The following is a 23,462-nucleotide window of genomic DNA, read 5'->3' as shown; positions in this document are numbered from 1 at the left end:
AGGATTTTAAATAATTTTATTGGAAACTGGAATTATTTTAAATAATTTCATATAAATTATTATAACGGTAAATAATTGCTGGAATTATTTTAACGTTAAATAATTCCAGTTTGTAACATTTTAAATTCCTAAACCTAAATTTGAATATTCAACTTGCTAAAGCCGCTTTAGATAGGAAATCTGAATACAGCTTCTTCACTCCTCAGCTCAACGTGATCCCGATTAAAATAACATCGATTTTAAAAACCATGGTTGTATATTAGAATACTGATAGGCAGCAGTTATTTCTATGTTGAAGACTTCTACTGTTTAGTATTTAATTTTTAATTCCTGGAATCTTACAATCAATATTTTTTTCATTTGAACCAAAATTTAATTGCATTTAAACCGTTAACGCGTAATTCAAATTATCTATGATCACCATTATCTGATCATTCAATTTTGGTGACATTTACGAAATGTGTTAGCATCAAGAACAGACAGTTGTACAAAATTTCGAAACTTTAGCATATCAGGAAGTGAGTAAAAAAATTGATTCCAAAGCGGAAATAAACAAGGGAAATGCAAAAAATTAAGAAATAAGATAAAAACTATCATTTTCAAAGCGAATCCATTTCTTTCTATATGGATCGCATTTCAACTTGATCTCGAAGCGATGGTAAACTAGAGCTGGGGATGTTTTGAGAAGCGCGCATTCGAATAGGATTCTTCTTATTTGTCAAAACACAATACTTCCCTGTCATCATGAATTTCAACAAAATAAGCTATGGCTTTGCGTCTAAAGTTTCGAGGTCATTCTCTCTCTTACTCGAGATGTTTTTTCTACCTGTAAAGCAGCTACGCTGTTTATTTATATGTCTCGTGTCACGGAGAAAAAAATATGAACTGTTCCAATGCCACGCTACGGGCTGAGAAAAAAATTCCATACTCTCTGTTCATTTTTTATTCATATTGTTATTGTTTCGCTCATTATCGCATTGCTTTGACAACTGATAGGGATAGAATTTACATTACGCTGACGCCTTGCTTGGTGTGGAATTGAATTAAAATATTAATAAGATGGGACTGGAAATAGGGGAGCTTTTCGATGCCTTTAATAAGTTCTACATTTCTACGCGCTTAATACTCAGCACATGAGCAAACAAACCTTTCGATCTGCACAGTAAAAAAAAAATTAAGAATAAGTGATTTTTGAACATAGACAAGAAATGTTCAAAATAGGATAAATCAACGGAATAACTGATGAAAAGGCTATAGTAAAAAACATTATTTAGGAAGACTATTAAGACGAAAATATGTAAGCAAGCCATCTATAGCAAAAGGCAGCACTCAAAACGAAAAAAAAAAAATCACATACGACCTTTAATAATAGTTTTTTCCCTTAATAAATTTCTAGCTGTTAATTCTTTATGCTAATTTCCATGCAACGAAACGGAATATGCCGTTTTCCCATGAATCTATGGGCTGTGTGTTCCCTTCAGTATTTCATTCAAAACATACATTTTCATCTTATTATTTTCAAAACAATTGAACATTTAAACCTTCTGATTTTTTCATATCGCTTCGAATAAGGAAATACGTCCAAAATTCGAGTTTTGAAAATTCTCTCTTATACTAGAAAGTAAAGATTGAAGACATACAAATCAGAGGCACGAGTTCTTTGCATTTTCCTCCTTCTGATATGCCCCTACATCTCATTTTTATTTCAGATGGCATATTTAGTACACAAATAAAATTTCATTTAGAATTATTTGACGAATATATTCACAAGAAACGTTAAGGTTACTATATTAATTTTAAAAATAAATGTAAAGATGTCGATAAGAATTTTGGCAACTATAGACTATTTAAAGCACCATCTTTCTTCATACGCACCTTTCAGTATTATAATGCCGCCTATAATGTAGCTCAACGAAGAAAAGAGTGTGGGGGGTCTTTCTTTTCATAACATTAACTTTACTGCTATTACAGGTAGATTGATTAGCAATGATACAAAGAAAAATCAAATCTAGTTCGCTACATTTGTTGAAATCATTTATTAAAAAAAATAAGCATTTTTAGCAGAAAGTAGTTTAACATTAAAAAATAGTAGAAAAAATTTTGATTTTTTTTTTTTTTTTTACTTTCTGTCACTTAATTTATAATTATTCTAAATATTACGAGATATTAAAAAATTTTCTTTAATTAATTACTTGATGGCGTCACTGGTATGGATTCTAAATTAAATTAATAAATTAATGGATTAGGATATGAAGGTGAATAAAATTTCAAAATTCTAGAACACATAAAAAGAGAGAGACTTTTGTAATCGATTTTTCTATGTTAACGAACATGAAATGAGTCAAGTTACATAAAAGGAAAATATATTTCCCATACTTAAAATATAAAAAAACGAAAAATTCTTCGGTTTTTAATTTTGAAATACTACAAATCAAATAATCTTCAACTTGCTTTTACATTGAAATAAAATATTTAAAATCTTAATTGTCAGAGAATCCATTAAACAAAACAATGTTTTCATATGATTGATCAGTTTTGTGATTGATCCTCATTCACAAAACTGATTGTGAATGAGGATCATTGTAATTCTAAATGATTAAATTATTTTTACTAAATTTAATGGCTACATTGATCAGTATTCTCAAACAATTCAAGTGGCTGTTTATTTAATTATTCTTGAAAAAAAAATTTACAACTCAATCACTTCTCTTTGGGATTTATATAAAACGGAAATTTTAAATTTAAATTCCTGAATAAGTATTTCCAAATAAGAAATTAACTATTTCATTGTTGTATCTGTGTTATTCTTTAAGGACGTCACATCAGTATGCACAGTAATGGGAAAACAATAAAGGAAAACCAAACGACTTTCTACTATCCTCTGGAAAATTAACAGTGTGAAAACTTTCGCATAGTGTTTTTGTTACTTTAATACAATATCTTCAGCTACAAGCAATTTTAAGCAGCAATAAATCAAACTTTCTTTGAAAGAAATATTTTTAAATTCTCTTTAGCTATTTCCCGATTTATCAAGTTTTTGCTGCCATAGTCTAAGCCTGTGATACGGAGCATCTGTATAATGATCTCTGAATTATAATAGAGGGGTTCTGTAATTAGAAAATAGGTGTGAGTCACAGGTCACTCACGCTGCAACCAACGTTTTAAAACTCATATTGAGATTTCATTCTCATTTCAACGAGTTATACTGCTTCTCGAAATTACACGAGAAATGTTGTGTTAATCAAACATCAGCCATTTTAAGTAATTTAGAGTTTTGTTTCCTAAAAATTTAATCTTCAACTGTAAAGGGAGGAAAAAAAATCGCCTGAACATGTATGTGTTTCCTAATCAACCAAAATTAATTTGATTGAAAAGGAGAACAAACAGTCTTTGCATGATATCTGACATTTATTCCGGAAATCATGTATCCAGCTGAAAGCGAACGGCGGAACGGAATTCAATGAAAGCAGCCATCATTAAGTTGATTCGCCGTCCTTAGAAAGATCAATTGATTTGCTACACGTTTGAATCAGTTTTTTTCCTTCCTATAACGCATGCAGGGATAGATAAAATAAAAAAAGTATGCGATTCCAGATTCTCGAAGTCAGGATAACTTAGAGAAAACGCGTATGGGTGTGTGTCTACTCCTTTTAACAGCTGTTGGCGAGGAGGCAAAATTGAGATAAGTATATTGGATAAGTAGAGACTTTTTTTCTGTAGCATTCAATCCCCAGTTTGTTTGGTGAGATTAAGATGGCAGTATTTTGAGTCTAGTTGGTGAGAACTGAATTGCGCAGGAAGTCTCTCGAGTGAATTTGAAGATTTCTCATTCTTTTGGTACACTAATAAAATTGTTTTAAATTTAATTCTTTTCAGAAGAAATTGCTTTCGTAACATTTGAAACTTTAATTTATTATTTGCTCTTCTTTTCATAAATATTTATCCTCGAATAAAATTTCCTCGAGTCTTCTTCTTCAACAGCTTTATATCTCTGTGCCAGACACAATATCGTCTGAAAGTTAATATCTGATGATTATTTTAAATATTTCAAAATACATCACTTCAGAATTGCGAATAGAAAAATATAAAATCGTTTCACAGTTTCAATTTCTGTTCCAATTTAGAATTTGAAACATGAAATTTTGACCATAATTATTTTTTAATACAATGAAGGAAAACTACATGTCGCCGTTTATTTAAAGTTGATAATTCAGAATTTGGTGGAATAGGACAATAAAAATGTAGAAATTCCAATGCAAATGGGTCTTAATTTGAATTGTTGAAAAAAAAAATTACTATTATTAACTTATTGCAACTTTATCAGCTTGCAAGAATATATAATATATTATTCAAACCAACGTCAAAGATATGTAACAATTGTCCATAGTTTTTGTATTTGATTTCGTAGCATTTTGTATTTATATCTAAAATTCATACAATATTTAAGGTATTTTTCTTTATCTAGTATTTATAAAAAGAAAAGTAATGCTTGATTTTTTTTAAACGAATGATTTATTGCTTTTGTAGAATTATTGAAAAGCAGATTTAATCTTGGGCCAATGCTATATATTTTTCATTAAGAATATATAAATAGACTCCGGAATTTTATCTTAATATAAAAACGATGTTATATAAATTCGACTAAAAATAATTTTTATTTTTGTTATATTAACAATCAAATATTTCCTATTTTATTATTTGGCAGTATAAGTATAACGAGTAAGCGAACTAATTATCCTTCAAAAAATATTTCATAATTCTTGATTCAACTCCCATCGTTTTCAATCCTGTTTGATTTTATCTCATTATTCAATTTCTTTAGAAAATTTGACAAGAAACTTGCTATGCTAATCATTTAAAAAAATTTAATTTTTTTCCTTCTTTTAAATTCAGTCTTATTCTTTTATATTTTGCCGGTGTATGATAGGAAATTCCAAAAAGTTAGAGACTCTACTAATAGCAGAATTGTTTTTAATAGCAGTTAGAAGTTTATGCAAAAAACCGTTTTTCAACAAATTTGCTTCCAAATAGATCTTTAAATGGTTATAATGCATACGTATGGCTGAAATTACGACAAAGATGATACTAGTTAACAAAGATCAGCTCGAGTATTAAAACAGTTTTCAGAGAAATAAATTTAAAATATATCACTGATATTTTTTTTACTCTCAACATAACATCCAAGAAAAATCTCCTACTACGGTTGCAAATTTTAATCTTTGCTTTCCATTTCTTTTTCATCATATTCTAGCCGCGCTTTTTCCTTTGGGAAAATATCCTTTAGCAAGGTCTATTAAACTGCTTTTTAACAAAAAGCAAACTTTTGGGAACACAAAAATCTTGAAGTATTAAGGTAAGATGTGATTTTAAAATAAGACATTCCCAAAAATTATTAAAATGTAAGTGCAGTTTAAATTTGAGAACATTATTTTTACGATGTATTTAAGTTTTCAAACTCAGTTGCAGACCATTATAGTCTAGCCTTTATATATACGTATATATTCGGTTGCCCCGCCAATTAATGGCTTTACAAATTTGCCTCACTCTCCCAAAACTGTTATAACGGCCGGGCAAGAAGTATTCAATTACTGAAAGCATAGCACTTGTATGTTTACCACGTAGAAAAAAAAAAGAGTGAAGTATATGGAATCCAACCCCCTGGTGGTCTTACGGGGAATATATATATTGAATATCTGTAACTAGCGAAGGATAATCTAAAGGGGGATAAGATTCTGTGAGGGCCTTGAACTAATTGGGCAGGAAATGTTAACTACCTTGCCGTCGAAAAGCGGCTTTCTTTGAAGGAGGAGTAATAGGGAAGGTAGAAATGCGTCATTTGATGCTGACATCCAATGGTCGCACCTGTGGCTGATAGTGGGCTCACCGTTACCGATGATTAATGCATTCCGAGAGATATCACATGACAAAAACCCTTCCTATTGGTTGGAGATCTGAATTTGTTATCAAGATACAAGCATTTTTTTTTCTTTCCGTCTCCAAACAACATGACATGAAAATTGATACTCAATAGTATACGAATGATAATAACATGTTTTGTAAGAACTCAGTTAAGACTTTATTATTTTATTGCTTTTGTTTGATGAAATAAAAACTATTTTATTTTTCTAGATTTAATATGTACAAACATAATTTATCAATGGTTTTTAATAATAAAATAATTTAAATGTTTTGCTGAAAGATGAAAGCAATTTTGTTTTTAAGAATCGTAATAATGATAATGAATGGAAATTTAGGTTGATTATTTGATACGCCGATTTTGATTGGTTTTAAGAATACTATGATTCTTTTCCATCAAATCTTTAAAATTGAACTGAAAAATTGATATATTTGTAGCTAATATTTTTTCATTATCATTAATGAAATATTACATCATTATTAACGAAATGTTAAAATTATTAACTAATAATTTTACTGATTTTAATAATGATGATGATGAACTGATTCTAATAATTTTAATGATTGCAAATCAGATGTTTCTCTAATTGAATTTCTAATAACTAATGCATAGTATTTTAGATATCAATTTTTCAGGGGTTTCAGAAGTTTAGAAGAGAACCTGGAATATTATTTCCCTCTTTTACCTTCAATATTTTTGCGAATTCAACAGTTTCAGTAGGAGTTTCAATGGAATAAATAAGAAGCATTTATTACAATTTAATTATTTATAATAATTGAAAAGATATATCAATGAAATAGCAATATATTGCAAGTATCTAAATGACAGTACATAAGTGAAGCAACAGATGAAAGGTGAATATTTATTTGTTATTCTTAAATTTCTGTAATATGTCTGCATCAAATATTTTTTGAAAGAATTTTATTTCATTTTTTTAAACTGGAATAAAAATGTCGAAAACTTAAAATCTGAGTAAAATCCTTTTCGTATTTTTCTTTATTGTATTTAAATCCGCATTTTCTTACTTCTTTGGAATAAAATGCACTACGTTTTTGAAAATCCGAATTATAAAGCATCCAAACATAGTTTTAAAAAATCAATGAAGCACAGTTTAAATAATACACCATTAAAATACTCTGAATTTTTAAACTTATCAAAATAAAAAATGCAATTTAATTATTTGAATTGACTAGATCCACTTCATCTTATTGAAATATTTTTAAATAAATTGTATGAATCATGTTCAAAGATTAAATTTGCTGATCACGATATAAAATAATGTTTTGATTTTTAAAGTATATGAGTTAAAATACGTAAATTTAATACATATGGATTCGATTCTTGAAAATTGTCAAATATTTTTATTGATATTAATGCAAATTTTCAAAGAAAATTTGTACTTAAAATATTAATAAAATTTTGTTTAACATAAGATATCCTTTTCTTATCTTTGGATATTTTAGATATTTTTTGCACAAAACTTCCTCCCGGACTTTACTGTAAATAGTTATCTTTACTGTAGGCGAATCTAGGACTTTACTGTAATTAGTCGTACGAATAAAAATTACTAAATATGAATTGTACCTAATTGACGAAAACTGCATTACAAATCATATATAATTCCCCTGAAAAAAATAAATATTTATTATTTGGGCTATATTTATAATTGGGAAATATCGTCTTTAGACACAAAAGTAAAGAAAAAAATATATTTTCATCATCCATTTTTTATCAAAAAAAAAAAAAAAGTTGATACAACCTATGTTATCATGAAACTCTGGTCTGAAATATTTAAGTTAGTTTAAACTTTAAATGAGTTCTGATACGTTTTTCATATTTTTGTTAACGAACAAAATCAATATTAAATCGGTAGCTTTTTCTATGAAATTTCCGGCCAAAATTTGAAATCGCTCTTCCATTCCTCAGTGAATCAAAAACAAATATTTAATACTGCCGTGAATGTCTGAATACATTACTGACACAAGAATGTTCTGTCAGTAATGTATTCAGAACAATTACAACAAATGATTTGCTGGCTATTTGATTAAAAAATACAAGTGGAAAGGTTTTCAAGTAGATATCTTTGAAAACTTACATATTGATAAACAACATAAATAACGTGTTATAAAATTTTAGCCAATATAGCTGTTTATTAAACTTCAAGAGGTATAGTGCCGTATTCTACATCTCTAAAGAATGTGAAGCATCTCTTAAAAACATTGCTTGATTCAATTATTAACGAAATTAACGGAAAGTTTTCCCCTTCAAATTAGAAGCTAACAAATAAAGCAATAACTTCACACGCATATACAGTTTCAATGCCCAGAAATATTATAGAAATGGAGAATTTCTCGTGTATGATTATTATAAATTCCTTTATATAATAAAAATTTAAAGACCTGGACGTTTGTGGAATACAAAATCGGGCAGTAGTAAAGCCTCAGTTTGGCACAACCAATGTTATGCAGTGATTTTCGACATTATAAGTCTAGTTAACCAGAAAAGAAACTGATCGTTGAAAACATCACCGATATTAATGGCAGTTAGTTAGAATAGAGGGTGTTTATAAAAAAGGAGAAATAAAAATCTTTTTTATATATATTTGCTTGCTTTTATATCAAATATCTGTATCATGAGCTATCTATGAGATCTTTAAGTCGTGCTTACAGAATTTTTATCCAATGGTGAATGTCAGCAACTGGATGATAAACATACAAAAATATTCAACCAGTCACAACAAAATGTCATTTCTTTCGATACAGTTGCAGAAGCAGAGAAACAAAGTTATAAAGGCCCATTTATGTTCCTGTACATCTTATTAAAAAAAGGAAGATGTAGGCACCAAAGAAATTTTGTGCCTACAACTGTTGTGAATAGGAATTTATGTCAATTTCGGTTTACATAAAGCATCTTCCCAGAATTTTATTCCATACAAAGAATTTAAAAAAATAAATGCCAATTGTTTCTTTTCACCCTTATTCTTTTACAGTATTTCTGTCAAAATGCTTCAATTTGTATTATTATTATTTTAAATATTTAGTCAGTAATTGATCAAATTCAAACTACTCTAAAGTTAATTTTGAAATATTTCTCAATACCCGTTTAAAGTTAGACCTTTCTATAACAAATATTTCCATCGCAAATAAATTTAACAAATGCGTAATTGATTTTCAGAATTATCCTGGAAATCAAAAATAAATCTTTCAAACTTTGAAAGTAACAGGAATCTGGTGCAAACCTCTAAAAACGTTTTAAAATGAAACAAAAGTGACACTATCCGTAGTAGCACACATATATTGTACAATATTGTATGACATTAAACAATATTTGCAATACTGAATAACATTGTATTATATTAAATAATATCATATAATATTAAACAATAATATACAATATTGTGCAATAGGATGTGCTACCTGGAAGATATACTACATATCAAAATGAGTTGTTTTCTACAAAATCTTATTCGTTTTCAAAGACTTCAAGTAGAGAACTCATTTATTCTTTTTTGAAATAAACCATGTTTCCTTAATGAATTGCTTCGTGAATTGCTCTAAAAATTAAGGTAGTGGTTCTTCGAATTTGGGCCCGCATCAATCTGAATTATATTAGTAATTTCAAATGAAAAAAATTCATATCAGTTTACTATCATGTGTTGATGAGTGTTTGGAAATTCTATTAAAAGAGAACATTTTTTCATCAAGCCCTTATTATTGTTCTCTTTCAACCTTATTTTCAACTACCTATTTTATTTTAACCACTATTTCATTTCATATCCCTATAAGTTATACATTACTGATCTGTGTAGTATCTTGGAGGAGGAAGTCAGTTCTTTTAATTCCTGCTTCTTATAAGTGCAGGAAACCTTCATGTTTTGATTTTAACACCAAATATTTTTTTAAATTAAAATTTTTAAAATTTTCTATTTTAACGAAGACACTTCATTTCTTCATATTTTCATACACTTTGTAATATACACTCTCATACGTTTGAATCAGAAATCAAAACTATAAAATAAAAAGAAATAAATGGACATAAATAGTTCTTTGTGATTAAACAATATTGGGTTTATTGGAATCGAACATATGAATTTGAAAAATTTCAAACCGTCATTATAAAAAATTTTTCATTAGTTTGTGTTAAATAACAGCCATTAGAAAGAGTCATTTTGACTTGATTAATTTTTTTAAATGACCAGAAACAGAAATTTCAGTTTTTAATGACGACAGAATTTTATCGTCATGACTTGTTATTTTTATTTTCTTCTGCTGAATATATTTTCAACGTTTGCTTAATATTAGATAATATTCTGGAACAGAACTCAATCGGCAATGTAAAGTTTATATCAATTTCGCTTGCATGATGTCTGAATTCCGAAATACGAATAGAGATAATGGTGAGTTTATTCCCTACAAATTTATTTGGCGACTCAGTTCGGTATTATCCCGAGCGCTTTCAGTGATAAGCAAAGCAGTTCGAATATCTGCCCAAGCAGATGTCTGCGCATTATCTGACTTAGGAGAAGTAAAGACGAGTTTACCACTCCACTAATGATTCAATAGATGAAATGTTATTCGAAATCAAGCTCTTCATTTCTCATTGGAAATTAATTTCATTTCCTACCAAACGGCTCGAACTTCGTGACTAAAGTTCGAAAGCGGGAAGATATGTTAACGACGCCAAGGAGGATTATATTTAGATACCCGTTGGATAAGGGGGCCTTGCCAAATAAATTTGGCTCAAAACACTATAGGTCGCAGCTTTTCGACTGGAAACTTGTTTACTTCCTTTACGCCATTTAGAATATTCTCAGTAGCGCTTTCAAATCATTCCGGGTAATACGGAAAGTAATAAATTCATAAATTCTCCAATAGCTTGTAGGAAAAACGTTTTTACAGTAAACAGAGTAATTTTATACGATTCGATAAATTTCAAGCAATTCTTTTTATGCTCATTAGCAAAACAAATCAACGTTTCTTTTTGATGAACTTCAAAGCAAATTTCTTGGAAGTAGAATCATCTTTTCGAATATAATAGGAAGCAGAATTTATTGTTAATATAGAGAGTAAAAATAAGTTAGCTTAATAAATCAACAAATTCAGATTCACAGATAAAATTCTATAAATAAGATTATTGATTCATTAGATTTTAATAGTTAATAGGTTTGAAACTATGACTCAATTCAATTACTACTTTTTTAAAAATGAAATTTGTTTAACTATTACAAATATGTCTTAAGTTTTCACCTTCAAAAATAAAAATTAACTGTGTCAAAAAATCTAATGGAATATCTCGTTTTTCTCAACCAAGTTTACCATTTATTTGTGTGGCCGGATTCATTATGGGGACTAATAAAACAAAAAAAATTATAAAGCATTGTAAATATTATTAATGAGTATAATATTTACGTTACATTTAAAATAGTATTGGAGTTATTATTAATTGTTGTTCCATTGCTTAAAACCTGAAATTTTTAATGTTTATTTTAAAATTTACTAGCCCATACCATTATATTTCAGAATATAATTGAGTAATTTTTCATATTTTTTAACAAAGATACGATAATATATCATTCAAGTAAGGAGGTTGTTTAGAAGCGGTTTGTCTGGGTATATTTCTTTCGAATTCTAAAATATTTCAGAAAAAAGTACCGTTTGTACTTAATTAATTTGTATATTAATAAACCGAATGCAATATTCAATAAGAAATGAATTATTTGTACTTTTTAAATGTAATGCTTTTTCAAATTCTCTATCAGATGGCGGAATTATTAAATCGATTGATCAATAAGATTTGAAAATGTTAAAACAGTCTTTTGCCATCGAGAGCACCCCCCTAATCATCAAGAAATGAGTGAAAAATCGTATTCAATTATGAAGTAAAGCAAACGAAATAAAACCTTTCACATATCATCTTCAAATTAAATGCATTTTTCATGTATAAATGATACGAGCTGAAGGCAATAGTGAGCTACAACATTCACTTACTGATACATAATGAATAAAAAAGCATTGAAAATTATTAATCATCAGCTTATTTGACAAAAAGTTGCCTTTCGTAATTTGATTTATCCCAAATTATATGTTATTATATGCTATAACAGTACTAATTTAAAAAAACAGTTTATATAGTTAATATCAAATTTAATTTCTGTTAGAGAAATATTTTTCTGAAAGATAAATCTTTGATTAAAATAATAATGACATCAAATACATGAGATTGAATAAAAAAAATATTTTCAAATTCAATTCATTTTAAATGATAAAATGTTGTGTGCGGTAATTTTTGACAAATATCTAATGAATCAAATTTTATTTCAGTATTTCAGCATCAACTCATATTAATGAGTAGTCTATTTTTTAAATTTAAATTATAATCCGTTTAATAACTTTCTGCCAAGCTAAAAAGCACTTTACAGCCAGAGAGATTTTGAAAAGTAGATTTCTTTCATAATGCACAAACTGTTGCCATTTTCTTAATGACTGTCCATTTTGAACGAGGGAATAAAAAAGTCAGTATTGATCCAAGTAGTCAAATTTCCAGCGGAGTATTTGGTTTCCTCCATAATTGCAATCAAAATCCCTTCTCTTCACGAATTATTAAATTTCCCAAAGAGATTACCCAAATGAAGGATAATTTGAATCTTAACGAGTCTTCAGGATTCGTAAGAATTAAATAGCAGTGAACTGGATTCGGTACCAATTAGAAAATGCGTTCATTTTGATGGAGAGAAAGAAGTTACTTTCAATTATTCCAAAGGAAAACGACACTTTATTTTTTCAAATACACCACCGTTCGAATTATAACAGACCAAAATTATCTCCGAAATATTTGATGATATTAAAATATCTTAAATCTTTAAAAAATACTTGCGATTTTTATTAAATCATAATTTTTTCTGATTATTTCGAATTGTTTAAGGTAAATAGATTCATTAAATAAAAAAGCAAAGATAACAGATGTATAATACATGCCTTCAAGATTTTTGTGAGATATGAGATAAAAACAATTTTGTAGAATTAGTTATCAATTGGAAAATTTTTATAAAAACAAAATTTAATTTTTTTATCCTGATTAGCACTTATGAATCTGACAAAAATATGTATTCAAATCTAACTTTCACCAAAAGAGAATAATGTTATTCCTGCTTCTAATTTTCATGCAAATACTAGTAAATATGTTTTTATTCACCACGCTCATAATTGATAAACAATGCTTGATTTTTGGCATTTATATCAGTATAATTTGAAAGGATTTTCAGTGTAAATTTAAATCAAGTTTGCAGATAAAGATATCTTGTGAAAATTTTTGTCGCATAATTAATGAAGCCTGTTTAAAAGTTTTGATGCATTCATCAAATTTTGGTCTTAATGATGAATCTGTAAGATAATGAAAAACAACTTTTCATTCTTTCAACAACTGGTTGCTTGAGGGTATTGATAAGCTACATTTACTTAATACGATACTTACTTTATCATTTCCTTTATTTTATTATAAAACAGAGAATCGGTTTCATAAACTTGATTTTGAAAAGCAATCAAATCTACAAATTGAAGTAGTGTTAGAGTGGGGTGATATACATTCTGGAAATACCCCCAAATATTTTATGAGATATTTTAATTAAATACATTCATAAAAGTAAGCCCTGCTTCCTACTATCTAGGTTACTACAACACTAGATACAAGGTTTCTAGAACACTAGATACAAGGTTTCTAGAACACTAGATACTAGGTTACTAGAACACTAGATACAAAATATTCATTGTGAATTTCTCCAGGTTTAATATCGTCTTTTAACAGCCATCATTTCTATGAAGAGTTGGGGGGATCGAAAACTATCTATTTAAAAAAAGAGTTGTTCCATCAAATTGCACAAGGTGTTAGAAGTTGTTCATTGACTGTATATCATTTCAGCATTTTTTCAGACTTTTCGCACATTTATCTTCATTCCAGCGATAGCTTCAAAATTTTACAAAAAAAGAAATTCATATATTGTAGTATTACAAATTTGGTGACAGTTTTCTGCAATTGCATTGTTTACTCATCGATCTAATTACCCTACTCATTAATCTAATAACCTCCCTAAAAACCGTAAATTTTCTTTGAAGAAAGGTTAAATTAACTACCAATAAAAGTTTTAATCAGCTACGCAGTTAAATAAAAAAAAACATTCTCCAAATACCGTGGCATTAAATTTAAGCGCCTCAGTTGGTAAAACGGTAGAGATTTGATACAGATTCCAGATTCGATCCTGGGTTTTGAGTGTGATGTCGTTTCCTCCTCTAAGCTGCATGACTAATCTTTTGGAAAATTTGAATTTCGAATAATCTTTTTTTAAAACTTACGTATGCAAAATTATATAATATATATATATATAATATCTTATTCCTTTTTAGAAAGCTATTTATTGTCAAACAGATTTAAAATAACTCGTATTGTAACTTCTGTGTCCATATATTTACAATTTATCTATTTTTTTTTAAGTTTTGATATTTGTTTTAAGGGTCTTTCACTTACTTCTATAGAAAAAATACTCATATATAAAAATTGGACAGAAAAGCACTTTTTTATTAATAACGCTTCATTCATAACTACAATATCTATAAATCACATTTTCCAAAAATGAAACGCCTTCCGGCCATAATTTATGGCAATATATTAGAAACAATAAACACGATTGAAATCTAATCACAAATATGAAAAACATTTCCGAAATTTATAATTAATCTTATTATTTAAAAAATCATTTAAATTAAAGAAAAATTTGCGACAACTTAATTGCTGGTTCTTATCATAACATTATTCATAAATCCATAGGGATCATATATGTTGTGATTATAATTTATTTTTATTAGTTTGTTTACGTATTATTATGTAGTATAAGATGCTCAACAATATCTTTAAGTAAGATGTGACCTTCAGAATACTGAACTTCATGAAGATGTAATACAACAGAATTGCTAATGGGGGTTGATTTAACGTAACTAGTTACATCTATGAGTCAAGTACTCCAAAAGATGCCAACAGCATTCTATATTTCCCAGTTGATTCCCTTCCCAAGTACTGACCGCTCGAGATGCTGCGTAAATGTGGTGATCGGATTAAAGCAGGATGATGGGCTTGATGTATTATACCAACACATAACATTTGTCGTAGATACTTGGATACGTATAAATGATGTTTATCAGTAAGTATGGAATCTGCAAATTACGCTATCCTTGATTCAAATACTAAAAAAATTCAAAATACATTGCTCAGTTATTGCTGATCGAAAAATTTTAAACACACTGATGATCGCAAATTCTTTTTACTTTGAAATTGTGATGAAGATATCATTTGAAGTACCCCTTTGCAATAACCTTTCCAATATTTCGTTACAGAAGAAAATATGCATTTTAGATTTGATACCTGATTTTTGAGTTACATTCATGGAAATAATCTAATAATCGAATGTTACTATCATTGAAAAAGTAACAAATTAATATAGAGCTCTGATTTAAGCTCTTACTCAGTATTCAATGATAAAGAAATTTAATAAATCAAAGAAAATATTTTCCCAATTATTTAGAAACTTTAATATGAAATAAAACAAAGATGAATTTAAAATTATCCATTTTGTTTTTAAAAAAACTACAAATATGGCACTTAACTAGTGAATGGGCATACTGCAAAAATTCATGAAATTTTTACTTTTTTTTTTTTTTTTTTGGCTAAAAAAACATATACAATTGAAATGAAATTACTTGATGCAACTTTTATCATCAACTAATGGGAAACATTAGAATAATATATTCTACATAAAACTACCCATTCATTCTATTATTAACTTTTCAGAATGAATTGGATGGTGAGAATGAGTTGTATATATTTCCTGAAGAAGAAAAAAAATTATTAAAGCCATACAAATCATACCATTGGTTTGTGTTTGAAGTTAAAAGAGGACAAGAAATTTGTCGCTACGCAGTATCTGCATAATTTCGAATAGTGTCCCTTCATAAATGCACTTATAATTCTAGCAAGCATTAACCTTTCCCACACTAATAAAATTATCAGCATATTTCCTCCTTGAATGAGATTCCTTTGCTCGGAAACAGGATCTTTATCCTGATTTAAGATCCAGAAGAATTTATTTTGATTAAAGAGGGTAGAAGGTAACAAATGTTATTTAATAAAATTTCAACCAAATACATCAGTTCTGCTTTCAACTGGAATATGAGAAGATAACGGTAAAAATAGGATTCATTGATTTTTCATTCCAACATAGCTATTGTGAGAAAACAATTTAAATGCAGGAAGTGTCTGGCTTAGTCTACTCTACTAAACTGAGCATTTCATTATCATTGAAACTGAGAGCTCATTATTCATTCTAATCATTGAAATAGTTCCCTGGGAATATGTTTTCCTTATTGGGTTCTTCCAGAAGGTGATTTTCGGTGAAATTGAAGTTGAATGCATACTAGCCCATATGAAATAATTCGGAGCTTTGAAAATAATTGAATATGCCATAATATTTTTTTAAGAAATCCTTTTTATATCAGGTTCCTTTTTTTATACTACTGAATATAGTTTTTAATCTAACCCTGAATGGAACGTGCTTTATATACGAGCTAAAATCCGAGGACTTTAAAAAGTGAAATGTACATTATTTAAATGTAGGATTGTTTTTCTGTGCAATTAACTTCGGAAAATGTATCATGTTACTTCTTCCCTGGAGCCGCAATCTTGTACTTTGTGACAAATAAACTCAGCATATCCCAATATATATCAGAGTTTGCTGGAATTTTCGTGTTTTGTTTTTTAAAAAACTTCAGCTAACCCCCTTTATTATATGTAGGCTGGGTTTGCTGGGTTTTTTTTTTTAATAATTTCTATAAAAATATTGCTTAGAAAACGGGAAAAACTATTAATAATATATTCCTAAAGTTGTCGAAAATGCCAAAAACGGCTAACAATTGTAATAATTACTGCATTTAATTATAAACAAGGCTATAAGATAAATATTTTCTCCTTTCTAAGCAAAATAAGAATTAATTTTACTTTTTATCACTATCATTAAGGTACAACATGGTGTTGTACCTAGGAACTAACAACAGCAACATGCTTGTCTTAAGGACAAGATGATATTCTATCTTGGCAAACCTGCAAAGATATAAAAAACGTTAAGCCCTTTCTATATATGATAAAATCAACTTACATTTTTTTTAATATTCTCTTAAACAGTTGCCTTTAATAGATTTGAGTGGACATCTGTAAATTTTTCCCCAGTTTAAAAAAAAACTGTCACAAGGTACAATAACTTTTCTTACTATTTAAGAAACCAAATTTACCTCTAGTTGTTGTTTCTCATTTGAAGCTTTAGGGCGAAAGACGTTGGAGGTCATATCCAACTAAATATGAAGAAACATGATCAGAAAGAGAGAAATGTGTGATAAATTCACCAGTTTTCAAAATTTTTCAATTTAAAAAACTTATGATTTACGTTCCTATAGGAAAAAAGATTGATTTCGCGTAACGCATGTTTGGAAGAAGCTATAAACTTTCCTTGTTATATTGATTTATTTCCGAAGTCTTTCCGTTATTGTTTTCATCTCAGCCGAACGAGATTTTAAAAAGAATAGCTTTTAAATCTCTTCTCCATTTCTTTGACGTTGCCGCAATGCGAAAGTCTTTTCGAACAGAGGACAGTAATTACTGCTTTCAGAAATTAAACAAAGGCTAAAATCTCTCTTATTTTTCATTTCTTATCATTACAATGCCTACACGACTCTAAACATCTTCGACGTTTTTGTTTTTGAATTGCTTACTTGTTATTTTTCAAATGCATTACCTCTGAACAAAGGAATCATTACATTCCGCTAGCCCGAAAAACTTTTGACAAGTCAGGAATGCACTGAGAGTCAAGGGATTGACGCAAACAGATTCCATGGAGATGAGGCCGATCATCTTTCTGAAATGTTTGCAATTTTTTTCCGATCTAGTTTTAATTTCGCTTTGTTGCTTAAGGGTTCAGTGGGCTTTGAAATAAGCAAAAATAGACAGAAACGTGAAATTTTATTTTTATCGCTTCCTCACAAAAATATATTATATACAACTAAAAAAAGTGTTACAAGATATATTGTTCAATAAAATGAATATTTCAAAGGCCAAAATTAAAAAAGCACATTTTAATTACTTTCCTCAAAATGATATCGTAATTAGATTTAAATATCTTAGAAACGTTCCAGTTGTCTTAATTTCTGAAGAAATTAAATAGAATTGATAATAAAGATTTCTATTAAACATTAAAAGAAAAAAAGATATGCCTTTTATATTTCCAGGTTTTTTAGATAGTTAAAAGTCAATTTTAGTTCCGAAAAACATAAAATTCTTATGAAAATTCAGTAAGAAAATCGCCCGGAATATTTTAAAATTTTTAAAAAATTATACATCTTTTAATTTTTTAAAAAATAATATTTCGTTTCAATGTTTTTTTAAAAAAAGAAATTTGACTTATTTATATTTTAATAAATATTCCAAAAATATTTCATAACTCTAAGTCAAAAATTCGCAAAAATGCCCAATCGAGTCCACTGTCCCCTTAAAAAAACATTTTAAGAAAATTTTATTCAGGGAAATATTCTAAATTTTACATTTGCTTACTAAAATGTGCCTTTAAAAAAACCTGTCTATGCTAACCTAACTATACCTAAAAAAACCTGTCTAAAACCTAACTATACATTCCATACATGCTGAACATCACTAAGTAGAAATCGATGTTCATGCACATGTAATGCATGATAACTTAAGTAAATACATCACATTTAAATTCAAATTCCTAGTCGTATTTAATGATTCATATACGAGATTCATGTCAGTTAGTTTCGAATTAATGGCAAGCTAGAAATGAGCAGGGTTTTGGAAAAGATTTTTAATAGCTAAATTAAAATAAAAAGTGGCTGAACAAAGAGTTTTTAAGAAAATGTTTTTATTTTTAGAAGTTCTCTAGGCTTTATATTCTATTTATCAACAATAGATTTAATTCTACTCTTATTTAATAAGAATATGAAAACGTTAATTAAAATACCGTGTACTCTACTGACAGATATCAAAAGCAAAAATTATTTTATCCATTTTATTTACAAGCTACATTTTTATGACGTTCCAACAAACAGGAATTAAACTGATCCCCCAACAAGATTAAATATGACAAAATTATTATTTCTAAAAACAAGACCTAGGCTCTAGGAGACGTTTACTCCACAAATGAAACTTTCGTACTGCGAGAAAAGAAGCATAATATGAATACATTTCCATGTTTTTAAAAAAAAATGTAAACATTTTATATATTTTTAAATAATGATAAAGAAACGTCTATTGTTACTTCTGAAATCATTCAATAAATCAATCATATGAAAACGAAAATGTTTTCCGCTGTACAAAACAAAAATCTTTTTCTATTTTAATTTCAAGACATAACTTGCCAAATATCTTTGTTTTCATAATCAAATATTGTATTAAATAAGCTAAATATGCTCGTAATCTAGTTTTATATCATAATTATGAATATTCATTTTTAGGTAAAGTACTTCATAGATATGAACCATTAATGATGTGCAGTATTGTCCTAGCAATTTAAAATGCAAATAATTGATATTCTTACGAATCAAATGCAAAGTACAGTACAATCTTAGTCTCCGAGTCTTAATCGCAATGCGAAACAATTTTTTCCGTAAGATAGAACTATAAGTTCCATTTCGAAAATAATATTCGAACAAGTTTATAATTATGTAATTTATTATTTATAATACATATTTCATATTTTTTCAAGAAAATTGTCAAGAAGCATTTAATTTCGTAACGCAACAAAATTTGGCGAAAATGAGACACAGTATTATCATTAAATGAATTTGTAGCGCCCATAGTTACTCCATTATTAGATTGGTTCTTATCAACATCCGATGCCGCAGTGCTTTCATCATCTTCCTTGTTTCATTGGATTGGAAGGTTGAGGCCATTCGGAGGCATTTCCTCCTCCTCTCCTGACGAAATCTCCTCCACGACTTCTTGATGTGATGCAGAATGCAGCTTCTGGTTACGCTTATATCTGTGCTTACATGTTATTGAAATACTTCTTCCTGTTATCACAATGTCATAACGACTCTTATCAACGTGTTTCATATTTCTTTTTTTTTTTTTTTTTGTCGTTTCAATTAACTGTATATTTTATAATTCTGTTTTTTTTTTTTTTTTTTTTTTTTTTAAAGACAGACTGTAGTCAATGATACAAGCAGGATTCCGCCTTTGATGCTAAAATGTCTCCTCGTCACTCATTTTGCAAAACACCTTTAGTTAAGTGAATCATTTTTTTTTACATTTTTTTTTTTTGCTCATTATGTGAGTTACTCGTTATAAGGCATACTCGCTAAGGGAGGTTTATATGTAATCAATTTGCTTTACAAAATCAAAATTACCCAAGCAATTCATTTCCTTATTTCATACATTATTTTACAATCAAATATCTCATTCATGTGGCGAATTCATAGAATTGATCAAAAACTCAGAAGCATTCTAACCTTTTTATTGTGTATAGGATATGTAATGTAAGCAGTATTTTCTCAATCATAAAGCTGAATTAATTCTTAAATCAATTTCCTTTTTAAGAAAAATCTATGCCAAGACGTTATAGTCGAACCACATTATTCATCAAATAAGGAATATTATCATTTAGAATATTTTCAACACTCCTGAAGAATTACGTTAATAGTTCAATTAACGTGATTTGAAACTGTTTTGCATGCAATCAGTCATGATAGCAAAATCATTCATTCTAATGAAGGAATTACTTTTCAACATGCAGTTCGTCGATTTTTCATCACATTTCAGCTTAGAATGTTCAACAGGAACTTAATAACTCCTTTTTTCTTTCATAAATGTCAAAAAAGAAGTAGATTGCATAAAAACTAAAAATAATAATCGCAAGTTAATAAAAGTATACTTCCAGTATTTAAGGTATTTGTAACAACCATCAATAACGAAAAAAAGACTGATTCACATTTGAAAGTGTATTTTTTTCTGATAAGAATCTTATAAAATACAAGACAATAATATCAATACAACTTAATTTATTTACAGTTTTGTTTCTACAATGCAATATAGAAGTCCTTGATCTTAAAGTATCAAAAGACCTCATTTAGCATTTAATGCAAGAAGTAGTAATAATGAGATTTTATTTTACATAACTTCAATAGCATTTAAACAGAGCGGATGCTACCACACTTATTACTGGAAATATTCACAAAATGACCCACTGCTTTGAAACGCAGAAAAAAAAAAGAAAAAAATTATGGACAGGACACTTTTTGCCTCTGATTTATTTCGCTTCAATGAGTAATAAATTTTTATTACATTCTGAAGGTCGTTTCTCCATTCTTCTTTACGAATCGAAGAAAAAAGTCTACTTACCGCATCGTCGTCTAAGTACTGGGCTTCGTTCTCTGCGTTCTTCGTCTGAGGTTCCGACCTATAAAACGGAATTCAATTGCATGACTGCAAAAACTAGTTTAACATATTTCATATTACTACTACGTAAGTTAGATGTGCTGCTCATTTGTTATTAATCATTAGCATCTTAGAATTAGGAAATATTAATTATTCATGAAATCATTTGTCTAGAACATTTAAAAAATGCCACAAAATAACTAATACGTCATATATGGTACAATTAATATTCATATTAGTTTTTAAGTCGGTATCGATGTAGTATTCTTTTGACATATGATTCTCATGATTGCAAGAACCAATCTATGGCAGTAATTAATAAATGTTGTTATTGATTCAATTTTAGGCTTCTTTCATGAATTTCGAAATATTCTTATTTGAATACATTCAATGAAATAGTCTTTGTAGGATTACGATAAATACTAATTTGAAGAGTACTGTAAATATAAATTTTCATTATTTTAGACTCTTCCGAATTGTCCAAATTACCGATTATTCCCAATTTTAAATTAAATAATAAATCTTAAAATTAAAGTAACTTTTAATCTTGGAAAAGAGGTTTTGTGTATGTGTGTGTTGGTTTCGCATCAAGTCAATATTTAAAATATTCCTCGGTTTCAGGAATGTAACAGTATATTTTATATAAAAAATGAGTCGTGCGCCACATTTTATTTTATTTCTCAATGTTATAAAGTTTACAAATGCAATAAGCAGATATGTATGCATACTTTCAATTTTTAAAAAAATTTATGGTTTCAAAAATGTTAAACGTTTCCACTGTAAGATAAGAAAAATGAGATTTATTTTTTAAAAAATGTTCGTGTTTTTTGAAAGAGTATCTATATTAGAAAAAAAATATGAATTTCGTAATGAAAGTATTTAAAATATTTTTCTGTATAAATTATTATCTAAACTTTGTAATACAATCTATAATAGTCTGAATTTTCAAAACTAAGACTCCCTACTTCAAAACTAAATTCTAAGACATTTTAAATAACTACTGCATATTTCAATTGGAACTTGCAAGAGAGAATTTTTAAAAGAAAAAAAATCATTACAGTAATAAAATATTATCAATAAGATAATATTATTAAATTATTGTTATGCTGTATTATTTAAAATATGATATATAATAAAATTAGCCTACCTTTCATCCAGAACGTAATACACATGAGACAAAAGATATTCCAAAGTATATAATTATATATTAAAGTAATTCATGCAAAAAGAATTTGGATATTTATAATTTATGAATATCATTCACGAACATACCTTCATTACATTGTATGAATGAACAATTTTATTACTATTTTCCTTGTTATTGTCTGCACATAATATCCATTTTTAATATGAATGAAAAGAATATTTGTTGCTCATAATGCTAATTCAGTTTAGGGCTCATTAGTGCAAGGAATCAAAATTTATTCTTTTTTTCTGTACAAAGACTTTATTATATTGATTTCCTTACATATAGAAGCGTGTAAATGAATAAAATTTTTCCACAAAAAAAAGAAGAAAAATTCATTTACCTAGAAAGTTTTAACAGTTTTGGAGTATCTTGATGATGCTGATTTCAAAATAAAAGTTATTTTGCGGAATTGGCTTTAGTTTTTGAAATAGTGCATATTCTCAATATCTCGATGGTGTCCTCAGCCATTAACATATGCTGTTGATTTTTATTTTAAATTTTTTTATTTGTATATTTTATTCATATATTTAATATCGTACTAGCGATTGTCCAAATCAAATATTGAAGAGTACTAAATATCCCATGACCGAGACATGGCGACCAAGAAAACCCTTGAACTCCACACAAAGCTTGCGTTGATTTAGTGAAAGCTTTTTTATCATCAAGATGGTTTATTACTTTTTCTTCTTGTGAACAAGAAAGGTTTTAATCTTTACAAGAAAAGTAAATAGAAATATATAAATCATTTGGAATCAGCAAGACAGCCTGTACCACAACTAAGGGTATTCATATACCAGTTTTCACATCAAATTCCCTTCGTCAGACAAAGATAAACAGAGCTCTGAATTTAATGGTAGAAGCGAGCATGAGATTCCCTGA

General features: G+C 28.1%; 1 protein-coding gene across 2 annotated transcripts in view; it reads right to left on the bottom strand.

Annotated features, from left to right (window-relative positions):
• The window catches only part of LOC129960718 (octopamine receptor beta-2R-like), a 90,353-nt gene that overhangs the window by 17,430 nt on the left and 49,461 nt on the right, over positions 1-23,462 (bottom strand). The window contains exon 2 of one of the 2 annotated variants that reach the window (XM_056074298.1): positions 21,359-21,416. The exons of the other annotated variant lie outside the window; for it this stretch is intronic. The gene's annotated coding sequence lies outside the window, so the exon portion shown is untranslated. The remainder of the gene's footprint in view (positions 1-21,358; positions 21,417-23,462) is intronic. 2 annotated transcript variants of the gene reach the window in all.

Source organism: Argiope bruennichi, chromosome X2, assembly GCF_947563725.1.
Source record: "Argiope bruennichi chromosome X2, qqArgBrue1.1, whole genome shotgun sequence".
NCBI classification, from domain to species: domain Eukaryota; kingdom Metazoa; phylum Arthropoda; class Arachnida; order Araneae; family Araneidae; genus Argiope; species Argiope bruennichi.
This window is presented reverse-complemented; position numbering and strand designations above follow the sequence as displayed.